The sequence below is a fragment of the Rhinolophus sinicus genome, chromosome 18 (genome assembly GCF_057876585.1).
Source record: "Rhinolophus sinicus isolate RSI-liver-muscle chromosome 18, RSI-T2T, whole genome shotgun sequence".
NCBI classification, from domain to species: Eukaryota; Metazoa; Chordata; class Mammalia; order Chiroptera; family Rhinolophidae; genus Rhinolophus; species Rhinolophus sinicus.
In genome coordinates this window covers 61,575,491-61,585,565 of record NC_142518.1, presented here as the reverse complement: position 1 = coordinate 61,585,565, position 10,075 = coordinate 61,575,491, and the positions used below count along the sequence as shown (strand labels likewise).

Here is a 10,075-nt window from a genome sequence, read left to right as displayed (position 1 = left end):
CCCTCCTTGGGGGTCCAACTCCTGAGAACAGTGGCCACTGGGCACCACACACTGTGTGGGGGCCACCTGTCCTCCTGCCCAGAGTCAGACTTCATTCCTACCTGGCCGGAATCCTGCTCGCCATGCCAGGTGTCTGAGTGGGTGGAGGCCTCTGTGTAAGATGTCCGCAACCCTAGGAGCCTACAGCAGTAGCCTACCAAAAAGCCAGTAATGCCTGCTATGGGCGGCATGCCATCTGGAGGCTCGAGAGGACCACCAATTCGCTGAGGGGGTCACGTCTCTCCCACGTAGACTGCGTTCCCTGTCTCTGGCTCTGCACCTCATGGCCTTACCGAAACTGAGCAGATCGATGAAAAACTAAACTAAATCATATGCTGTCTCCAAGAGACACATCTCAGCTACAAGGACAAGCATAGACTCAAAGTGAAGGGGTGGAAATTGACACTCCAAGCAAATGGTATCCAGAGTAAATCAGGTGCAGCCATTCTGATGTCAGATAAAACAGACTTCAGGGTGACAAAGGTAACGAGACAAAGATGGGCATTTCATAATGGTAAAGGGGACTATACAACAAGAACACATAACAGTCATCAATATTTATGCCCCCAATCAGGGAGCACCGAAATATACCAATCAAGTACTAACAGAACCAAGGGGAGAAATTGACCAACACACAGTTATACTAGGGGACGTAAATACATTGTTGACAGCTATAGATAGATCATGCAAACAGAAAATAAATAATGAAATAGCAACCCTAAATGACACATTAGATGAAATGGACATAATTGACATTTATAGATCACTTCATCCTAAAACATCAGACTATACATTTTTTTCTAGTGTCCATGGAACAGTCTCAATGATAGACCATATATTGGGACATAAAACTAACCTCAGCAAATTTAAGAAGATTGAAATCATACCAAGCATATTCTCTGATCATAAGGCTATGAAATTGGATATTAACTGCAAAAAGAAAGCAGGAAAAAACACAAATACATGGAGATTAAACAGCATACTTTTAAAGAACAACCGGGTCAAAGAAGAAATTGGAGAAGAGATCAAAAGATACATAGAAACAAATGACAATGAAAATACATCCTACCAAAATTTTTGGGATGCAGCGAAAGCAGTTTTAAGAGGGAAATTTATCTCATTACAGGCCTATCTCAAGAAACAAGAAAAATCCCAAATAAATAACCTCACATTACACCTTAAATAACTAGAAAAAGAAGAACAAATGAAACCTAATTTCGGCAGAAGAAAGGAAATAACAAAAATCAGAGCAGAACTAAATGAAATACAGAACAAAAAGACAGTAGAAAAAATTAATGTGACAAAGAGCTGGTTCTTTGAAAAGATTAACAAAATTGACAAACCCTTGGCTAGGCTCGCTAACATAAGAAGCGAGAAGACACTAGTAAACAAAATGAGAAATGAGAAAGGGGAAGTTATCACGGATGGCACAGAAATGCAAAGGACCATCCAAGAATACTATGAAGGACTATATGCCACCAAATTCAATAACCTAGAAGAAATGGACAAGTTCTTAGAATCATAGAGCCTTCCTAGGCTGAACCATGAAGAACTGGAAAATCTAAACAGACCCATCACCAGTAACGAAATTGAATTAGTCATCCAAATCCTTCCCAAAAGCAAAAGTACGGGACCAGATGTCTTTTCTAGTGAATTCTACCAAACCTTCAAAGAGGATCTAATACCAATCCTGCTCAAACTCTTCCAAAAAATTGAAGAAGAGACAGTACTCCCTAACTCATTTTATGAGGCCAACATTACCCTGATACCAAAACCTGGTAAGGACAACACAAAACAGAAAAACTACCGACCAATGTCTCTGATGAATACAGATGCAAAAATCCTAAACAAAATTCTAGCAAATCGAATGCAACAATGCATTAAAAAGATTATTCAACACGACCAAGTGGGGTTCATCCCAGGGGCACAAAGATGGTTCACTATACACACATCCATCAATGTGATACATCATATAAACAAAGTAAAGGACAAAAATCATATGATTATATCAATTGATGCAGAAAAAGCATTTACAAGATACAACATCCATTTATGATTAAAATACTTAATAAAAGAGGTATAGAAGGAAAATACCTTAACGTAATAAAGGCCATATATGACAAGCCCTCAGGTCATCTCATAATTAATGGTGAAAAACTGAAGCCCTTTGCTCTACGTTCAGGAACACGACAGGGCTCTCCCCTTTCACCTCTGCTTTTCAACATAGTGTTGAAGTCCGCGCCAGAGCAATCGGGCAAAAGAAAGAAATAAAAGGCATCCAAATTGGGAATGAAGAAGTTAAATTTTCACTCTTTGCAGATGGCATAATGCTGTATATAGAAAACCCTAAAGACTCCACCAAAAAGCTATTAGAAACAATCAACGAATACTGTAATGTGGCCGACTACAAAATCAACGTACAAAAGTCCATTGCATTCCTATATACTAACAATGAAATTTCAGAAAAAGAAATAAAAAAAAACAATTCCTTTTGCAGTTACAGCAAAAAGAATAACATACCTAGGAGTAAACTTAACCAAGGATGTGAAAGACCTATATGCTGAAAACTATAAGACATTTTTGAAAAAAATTGAAGAAGACACAAAGAAATAGAAAAACATTCCGTGTTCATGGATTGGAAGAATCAACGTAATTAAAATGGCCACATTACACAAAGCAATATACAGATTTAATGCAATCCCCATCAAAATCCCAATGGCATTTTTTAAAGAAATAGAAGAAAAAAACATCAGATTTGTTTGGAACCACAAAAGACCCCAAATAGCCAAGGCAATCTTAAGAAAAAAGTGCAATGCTGCAGGTATCACACTCCCTGATTTTAGCTTGTACTACAGGGAAACAATAATCAAAACAGCATGGTATTGGCAGAAAAACAGACACGTAGAACAATGGAATAGAATTGAGAACTCAGAAATAAAACCACACAAATATGGACAGACAATTTTTGACAAAGAATTAAAAAACATACAATCGAGAAAAGACAGCCTCTTCAATAAATGGTGCTGTGAGAATTGGAAAGCCACGTGCAAAAGAATGAAACTGGACTGCTATCTGTCACCATGTACCAAAATTAATTCAAAATGCATCAAAGACTTAAGCATAAGAACTGACACAATAAACTGCATAGAAGAAAACATAGGTACTAAACTTATGGGCCTTGGGTTCAAAGAGCATTTTGTGAATTTGACTTCAAAGGCAATGGAAGTAAAAACTAAAATAGATGAATGGGACTATATGAAACTTAAAAGCTTCTGCACAGCCAAAGAAACCATCGACAAAAAAAAAAAGAGACAACCAACTGATCGGGAGAAGATTTTTTGCAAATAGTGCCTCCGATAAGGGGCTAACATCCAAAATATACAAGGAACTCATGCAAGTCAACAACAACAAAACAACCCAATTGAAAAATGGGCAGAGGACCTGGAGAGACATTTTCCAAAGAGGACATACAAATGGCAAAAAGACATAGGAAAATATGCTCAACATCACTAATCATCAGAGAAATGCAAATTAAAACCACAATGAGATATCACCTCACCCCAGTGAGAATGGCTGTCATCAATAAGACAAATAGTGACAAGTGTTGGAGAGGCTGTGGAGAAAAAGGAACCCTCATACACTGTTGGTGGGAATGCAGATTGGTGCAGACGCTGTGGAAGGTAGTGTGGAAGTTCCTCAAAAAATTACAAATAGAATGACCATAGGACTCAGCAATCCCTCTCCTGGGTATCTACCCAAAAAATCTAAAAACATTTATACTTAAAGACACGTGTGCTCCAATGTTCATTGCAGCATATTTACGGTGGCTAAGACCTGTAAACAACCAAAATGTCCTTCGATAGATAAATGGATAAAGAAGTTGTGGCATATATACACAATGGAATACTATTTGGCGGTAAGAAAAGATGAAATAGGACCCTTTGTGACAACGTGGGTGGATCTTGTGTTTATAATGCTAAGTGAAATAAGTCAGACAGAAAAAGCAGAGCACGATATGATTTCACTGATATGTGGTATATAAACCAAAAGCAAGAAAAGTTCGAGACAAACAAATGAGAAACAAAAACTCATGGACAGAGACGATAGTTTAGTGGTGACTGGAGGGTAAGGAGTGAGGGGGATGGTAGATGAGGGTAAAGGGGAACCAATGTATGGTGATGGAAGGAGAACTGACTCTGGGTGGTGAACACACAATGGGATTTATAAATGATGTAATACAGAATTGTACACCTGAAATCTATGTAATTTTACTAACAATGTCACCCCAATAAACTTTAATTAAAAAAAAAAAGAAAAAGAAATACAGGCCCACCTGAATTGATAAATTCATTCTTAACCTACCAAATAAATCTTTTGAATGACTGAATGTAGTGAGTAGGATTTAAATGTTTTCTCTGCTTTTCTGGGATGTTGTACTAATGCAGAAATCACTCAAGATTTTGCAATTGCAAGACTTCACTTAGATTGACAGTTTACTGAACCTGGGGTTGGCTGGTGAGGCCTTTATTTTAACTGTTAAGCACCTTTGTAATTTTTTTGCTTTTGCCTGTTATGCAAGACGAGACCTCAGTTACTCCAGTCTGTCCTGTTAAAGGCAGGGCTGGGTAGCATGAGGCAACAAGAATAACAATGGTCCTCAGAGGACAGTTAGGGGATGAAGCAGAGACCTATTAGTGACTGCTCCTGAAATCAGTTTTCTGGTTTTTGGTTTTTTTTAAATGGGGGTCGATGTGTACTCTGGTATTTTTAGGGGCATCAGCAATAGCTTTGACTTGAATGCATTTCTCCTTTTTTAAACTCTGCTCTGATGCAAGTAATCGATATTGTACTTTTGGTGAAAAAATCCTTTTTGACAAAAGCTCCAAGATTGATTACCTAGATCAATACTGTTTTTAAGAGCAATTCATCAAGATTGTATTTAAACAGAGACCATGATGCATTTAAACTGTTAATATTACAAACCTTTCCCCCTCCTCTCCTCCTTGTGGATTATCTGTTTTTCCCCCAACAGAGCTGTAGATTTCATAGTAGAGTAGAATGTCATACAGTTTCCCAAGGGCTAAAATAAGATTACGGTTCTTCTAAATTGTCGTACTCTTTTCTCCCCAGTTCTCACAGCACATTGTTGTTCCTCATTTGCAAATAAACCCTCTATTGTTCTCACAATACTAAAGCTGTGGAATTTTATGTTTTCTTGGTCATATAAAAATTGAGAACACACATCCTGGAAGAAAATGAAGACAAAGAAATGCAGAGCACCGCTGCAATGGGGCTCTTAAACTTTTCAATCAGCAGCCACTCTTGGGTAGGTGTAATTGTCGTGGTAATTCAGGCAAAAGCACATTTTTAGCCTGAATGACTTTGGTAATTGTTGCTGTGTGGATCCAGTTTAGTGGAGGATAAAAACTGTCCTTGTATGTCAGTGTGTACTTCTAAAAATCATAACAATGGGAAGCAGTGACTAGCCATTACTGAAGCTCAAAATTGGGTAATGTAGTCATTTCCCCCCAACATCTTTAAGAATTAAATAATTATCCATCTGCCCAGAATGCAAAACTAACCTGAGAGCACAGAGAGGAGACTGGTCTTCCAGACCATTTTTTACTATATTATTACTGAAAATGGGGGAAAATGAAAGACGCAAATGGACAAACTGGGCTAGATATAAGATCTGTAAGAGCTATCAATTGGTAGCTTTAACACTGCTTCAAACTCTCATACTAATAGGGACATTTGAGACTCCGCTAAAGGCTTAGAGAAGATCTGGAATAATCCCATAGGGTTTGCTTTGGAATTTAGGTATCAATTTCAAAGCTCTTTCTATATGTCTTGTCTCAGTTTGCCTTTAGTTTGTGTTATATGCAGTGCCGAAGGGGCAAGAGAGGCTGTATGAAAACTAAAGATTCATGTAACTCAGGCCAAGAAAAGGTAAATTGCGTGCTGATTTAGGATGATTAAAGACCAAAAATGCAGTTGATGCATGAATTTCTATTTGCAAGAGATTCACTACAAAAAAATTATACATTCCAGGTAAAAGTATTATGCAAGTCAATTTTGAAAAGCATCAGTGAAGAGGTGGAGGTGACTTTAGGGTGCATTCTGAGTTGGTGTAGTACTAATTTTCAAAAGTAATACTCTAGTAACTTGGAATGTTCTACATGTCCTCTGTTGAGAATGTATTTAGAAGTGAGTTTTATAAGATTTTGTGGAAAGCATATTTACTGATGGCAATTCTGCTTTTCATGGAGGCTAAAGCCAGTCTCCTTTGTTTTTACTTTACCCATCTTCAGTTAACAAAAAAGTAAGTGAAGTGCCCAGTCCCTTAATAATCTGTTCTAGGAATATCTCCCATTTATAGATGAGAGTAAAAGTAGCTTTCCTGTGTCTTACACCTGATTTTGATATATTTTAGCAGGAGGGAAGCTGGGTCACAGGTGGCCTTTGGAATGTCACTATGTTTCATGCAGTTCATCCATTCTCACTTTACAGCCCATCTTCTCTGTCTTTGTGCATTAGCAGCTAACTCATGAAGAGAACGTTTTCAGTGGTGTTCTTCAGAATATATTTTTTAAAGGAATTATAATTTTTCCCCAGAAGCATTTAAAAAGAATGGAAAATGCCACAAGCAAGTAAACTTATGTTGTATCTTTACCTGTAACATTTCATATTTGAGGTCTAAAATGTTTTGATGTATATATGGTTTTTGAATCTTAATGGAACAAAAGGCAGATAGTCTTCTAGAATCTAGGACACTGTTTTTCAAAACTTAATTCTGGAATGTCTACAACTTTCTCCCACTCTTTCTCATAGAAAAGACCCGTTCCATCTTCAATTCCTTTTTTCATATAGATAAATACATATATGTATATGTATGTATGTATGTATGTATGTATGTATCTATCTATCTATCTCTCTCTCTCTATATATATATATGGAGAGACACTAGATTCTTACTCAACTTAGATATCATTCATGATCAGCAATTTCTTGAAGGTATACTTAAGTGGATATATACCGTGCATAGGATAAATTCCTTTACATGGCTTGCAGCTTTTTTAATATAAAAACATTTATTGAAATTGCACCAGAAGATCACTTCAGACATCATATACATGATGATGTATATGTAGGGTCACTTAAAATTTAATTCATGATTTGCTTAGTTTTAAAAAACATATTGTCCCCAGTATTCTGATAGTGGTGATGACGGTTGACGAGGGCGTCAGGGTTGGCTGCGGGGTGGGGGCGGGGCCAGAGGCAGTCTGGGCTCCGAATACCACCTGCTGGTCTCCCCTGGTCTCGGCTCATTGGCTGCCCGCTGCCTTCCATGCACTCATTACGAGGGCATGCCCACCATGGAGCTCCTTCCTGCACCTTCATGGAGACCCTTGTAGCCGCCTTTGCCGAGCCCTCCCCCCGCCCCAGCAGAGGTTGCGGATAACCCCAAGCGGCCGGCTCACCCCTGCTGGTGTGGCAGGAGGCGGCCTGGATGCTGGCGCTCACTGCCCCCGTGCCCCTTGCACAGTTGATGATCTTTCTTATTGGCATCGTCAGTTCCATATTCTGTGGGCATTTGAGGAAAGTCGGGCTGGATGCTGTATGATTGCTGTATCAGTTGTGAATGTTAGTGGAATTTCAGGTGGATCTGGCTTGACCTTCGCTTGTGACACACTAATGTCTCCGTCCTTTGGAGGCAAGAACCCAAAACACATGAGGATCATACTTAAGAGAGGAATCCTCGTCTTGGTGCTGTGTTGCTTTCCTTGCTGGACCGTCTTCATTAACACTGAGCGTGTCCTCTTGCTCTTAAAACAAGACCCTGAGGTCTCCAGGATAGCCCAGATTTAGGTGATGACTTTTATTCCTGCTTTTCTTCCTGCATCATTCCTTTTCCAGTTGCAGCCAAAATATTTCCAAAGGGCATCATATTGCTTCAAGTTATTATTGGGATTGCAGTGCAAGTCATCAATGTGGTCATTAATCCCCCTGCTCTATGCCCTGAACCTGGGAGTGGTAGTAGCTACCTAGGCAAACACCATTTCCCAAGGTTTTTCCTGTCTGCTCTTTTCCTGTACCTGTGGTGGGAAAAATATCTACATCAGCACCTGGGGAGGTTGGACTAGTGAGTGTTTGCAGGAGTGAGGCTCCTACATCTGTTACTGGGGAAATGATGTTGAATACCTCAGTTCTTATCTTCTTGAAGCAAAGACTTCCATCAAGAGACAGAATTTTTGTGCAGCATGAACAGCAGAAGTTTGTTAGTAAAACAAAGTACACTCTGAGACATGGAGGGGCTGACCCAAGGTGGGGAAGCAGCCCCACCATACATTGTATGAAGACTTGTATTTCTATGGGTAGAATTGCCTCCCCCTCTCCCTTCTCTTATCTCTCCTTCTGCTGAGGTGCCTGGTCCTCTGGCATTTAGCAATGCATTTCTTTGACTTAGGGGTATGAGTAAACGTATCTCTTTGATTTAGGTGCATATGTAAACACATCCCCTTGGTTTTGGGGCATGTGTAATCTCATCCCTTTGGGATATATGAAAACCTGAAGCCTAGTGGGCTAGTAAGGTATTGGTGACAAATAGGATTGGTTCCCTGATAAGCAGGATGTCTTCCTCTCTTCTAATGCATTTTTCCATTTAGATGTATGTGTCAGCCTGGAGTCCTGCTGGACAGCTGCCAGGGCTCTTGACCTGAGTAGGAGCTGCAGCGAGGGGCTTTCTGACTGGGGCTGAATTTCTCCTTCTCCTGCTCATTTCTACCTCCCTACCCTATCACATCCAGCTGGGTATTCCTAGTATGCTTATGGTGTGTACTGAGTGGTGGGCCTTTGAGATCTGAATCTTCCTTGCCTGACTGGTTAGTGTAACAAAAGTTGGAGCCCAGGCTGTCATTTATCAACTGACCTCTGCAGCATGTGTGATACCTATTGGCTTTGGTATGGCAGCCAGTGTTCCAGTGGGCAGTGCTTTGGGGGCAGGGACTACTGAACAGGCTGGCACTCCTACATCACTTGTTGCCTGTGTGCAGGTATTTGCTCACTTGCAGTGGGTATTTTACTTGTACCTTAGAAAGATATGATTGCCTATGTATTTACCAGTGACAGATATTCTTTTCCTTGTGAGTCAAGTGACGACTGTTTTCACTCCCTTTCACTTATTTGCAGGCTCCTGTGGTAGAGTCATGAGAGGTACAGGAAAGCAAAAGATTGGTGCTGCCTGGAATGTTGTTGGGTATTATGTTTTTGGTTTTTGCATTGGAGTCTCTCTGATGTTCGCTGCTAAACTTGGGATAATAGGTCTATGGCCTGGATTGATGATTTGTGTCTTTTTTCATGGCATTTTTTCTTTGGTGTACATCTGGAAGATAAACTAAAATAGAGTTGCAGAGCAGGCACAGGTTTGAGCTAGGATAAAAAGGATTCGGAGACTGCATACCCCAGCAAACTGAACTATCCTGGAAAAAGAGGTAACTAGTAGAGTGGTTTTACCTGATATCATCACATCAGAGAACAGGCCAACTGATGGTAATGAAAGAAAACCACCAGTATGCAGTGTCCACCACTGGGGATGTTTGGACAGTCAGACAGTTGATTTTCTATCATGCAATAGCTCTAGCTATTGCTATTGCTGTTCTTTTAGCAGGAATTTTAATAAGAGTTTTCAATGATTGTGGCTAAAATAGAAAAATTATCACTAGCCCACAAACTAGAAATGATAATTTTGTTTCATACAGGCATACCTCATTTTATTGTGCTTCGCTTTAGTGCACTTCACAGGTGTAAAGTTTTTTACAAACTGAAGGCAAGGCCCTCTGCGAGCAAAAGATTACAATTTGCTTTATTGTGGTACTTGCTTTATTGCAGTGGTCTGGAGTCAAACCCACAGTATTTCTGAGGTATGCCTGTCTAGGAAGCATGGGAAGTGACCTCGTCATTTGGAAAGTGGTTTTACTCTCAACTGTGGGTAGAAGGGATATTAGTGATGTATTCCTAGTTATTCCAAGATGCGCTA

The 10,075-nt window shown here is 39.7% G+C and overlaps 1 pseudogene; it reads left to right on the top strand.

Annotated features, from left to right (window-relative positions):
• Positions 1 to 7,263: 7,263 nt before the first annotated feature.
• Positions 7,264 to 9,741, top strand: LOC148754631 (multidrug and toxin extrusion protein 2-like; annotated as a pseudogene).
• The last annotated feature ends 334 nt before the right edge of the window (positions 9,742 to 10,075 follow it).